Source organism: Montipora foliosa, chromosome 3 (genome assembly GCF_036669935.1).
Source record: "Montipora foliosa isolate CH-2021 chromosome 3, ASM3666993v2, whole genome shotgun sequence".
Classification (NCBI taxonomy): domain Eukaryota; kingdom Metazoa; phylum Cnidaria; class Anthozoa; order Scleractinia; family Acroporidae; genus Montipora; species Montipora foliosa.
The window spans coordinates 36,763,393-36,765,892 of record NC_090871.1 but is presented as its reverse complement, the minus strand read 5'-3'; positions in this window follow the sequence as shown (position 1 = coordinate 36,765,892).

Here is a 2,500-nt window from a genome sequence, read left to right as displayed (position 1 = left end):
GATACGCCAGGGCCACCCAACGAGAATATAGTTCAAAACCACTTAAACACAGCATTGTTAAACTTATTTTAGTGTTTAAACGGTAGATATAGGCATATTTTTATCCCCCAAAAAATTTTCATCTGTTCGGATTTCCTAGCTAAAAGTCTAGTGATCCGAAAATTATAGGGATCAAAACGTACCTTTTCGAAAATTTTAGCCAGAAAAAAGGCTCCCGAAAATTCTAGGTGATCCTTTTAGGGTAAAAATCCGTTAAAAATGAGCAATTACACCATTTTTCAGATGTTCGAAAATCCTAGGAGAGGCAGGAAAGCAAGAAATTTTACAACAAATGTTCCGAAATTTATAAATCTCAAATCGTCTTCCGAACAGATATTTTCCGAAAATAGACGTTGGGTGCCCCTGGTACGCAGTATTTCTCCTTCCCGGCGAGGCGCCAAACAAAAAGAGCGAAGGACCGTTGATGTATATGTATTTCTCGTTCATAAAGCACGATGATCGAGTGAAAAACAGTAATGTTTCTTAAAGCGCGATCAATCCCCTTGTTGATATGTATCTCTCGTTCTTATAGTGCGTTGATCGAATCATTTTACAATTCGGTTAACATTCATTTTACGGTTCGGTTAACTACAGGAAATAGCACTCATTTCAGTGATTAGGCCTAAGCACTCTCGTAAAATTGTAGCTTTCATTTTGTGCTTCGGTTTACTACACTATTCACGAGTGCGTGTGAAGAAGAAAGCACTGCAGTACACTTAAATACACTTTTCACGAGATCTTGTGAGGAAGAAAGCACTCGTTTACTGATTAAGCCGAAGCGCTCGCTTCCGTGATTAGTCCAAAGCACTCTCTTGAAATATTAGCTTTCATTTTGTTGTTCGGTTCACTACACTTTTCACGAGATCGTCTTGCCCTTGAACAATTTTCAGTCCTCGACTACGGGATTGCGAACCGCGATGGCAGTTCATTATAGCGATATTTCAAAAGTGTAAGCGCTCGTTTCAGTGAGTAGTAGGCCTAAGCACTATTGTAAAATTTTAGCTTTCATTTTACGGTTCAAAGAAAGCAGTCGTTTACTGATTACGCCTAAGCGCTGCTTTCAGTGATTAGGCCTAAGCACTCTCTGCTTTGTGCTTTACCTTGTTGGCGATTGTGGCAAAATTGTCATTTTCGCCATAGTTGCCAAATTCGCCAACATTTTCTCTTTTTTGGCCATTTTTGGTTGTTGCGTGCATTTCTGGACATATCTCCGATGGCTTCGGTGGTTCAGTGACATCGCAAGCGCACACCGAGCCGGACGTTCGGCGAACAAGTTCTTGCTGGGGTAGTAATAATTTTTTGGGTTTGTTAAACATCCTTCAATGTTATTTTCACTTACTTATTTTCATAAATAAATGACGTATCAGTTATTCCGAATTAATAACAATTTCAATTAGAATATCAAATGGAAGTTTTAATCCAGGGAAAGGCGTTCAGATTATCTTTGTCTTCTACACTGATTTGACTGAACAGCTAATAACTTATTGTTGTCGGAGATTGTGTGAAAAGTGTAGTTGGCCGAACCGCAAAATGAAAGCTTAACTTTTGCGAGAGTGCTTACTGGGGCCTAATAACTGAAAGGAGCGCTTAGGCTTAATCAGTAAACGAGTGCTTTCTTCTTCCCATAATCTCGGGAAAAGTGTAGTTAACCGAACCGCAAAGTGAAAGCTAAAGAGCGATACCTGGTTTAGTCAAGTTTTCATGTCCATTTTTAATTCGTTTTGGAAAACGGGGGAACGTTTTAGCTGACTTAAGGTGCTTGGATACGGTCGAGGTATAACGTGGTTACATGGTATTCATGGGGATTTGTTTTTGCTTAAATGAGTGCTTAGTATTTAAACTAGTGAATGGTAATCAGTGAAATCAACCAAGCCTAGTGTGCAGTTTAGACGTTCTGGAACTCACTTAGAGAGTCTGGCTATTCTAGAACTCTAGACATTCTAGAGCCCACAGAGGGTAATATATAACAATTGAGAATTCTGGAACTTAGAACTCTAGAAATCGGAACTCTAGAACTGCGAATTTTGACTTTAATCAGAACTTTAGAAGTTTGCACATACGACCATTTTACTAGTGCGGTTCTAGAATTATATAGAACTTTCTATAGAGCTCTTTTAACTAGAACAGTTCCAGAATGCTATAGAAGTTTCTAATGTCTTATGGAATTAATCACAATTTCAATTAGAAAAACAAATGAAAGTTTTCATCCAGGGAAAGGCTCTCGTTCACGTAGAGTATCTTTGTCTTCGTCACTGAAATCAGTGGATTTGACTGAAAAGCTAATAATTTATTGTTGTCGGAGATTGGATGACAAGAATTTCTGTCGCAATCGGAAATTCAATGACCTGGATTTTTGAAAATCTTGTTCAGCTTCATGCTTTAAAGAACGAGGTATAGTGTGGAGTGCAATATTTCGTGATGTTAACTTTCGCCTCATGTCTTAAAGAACGACTAATGTTAC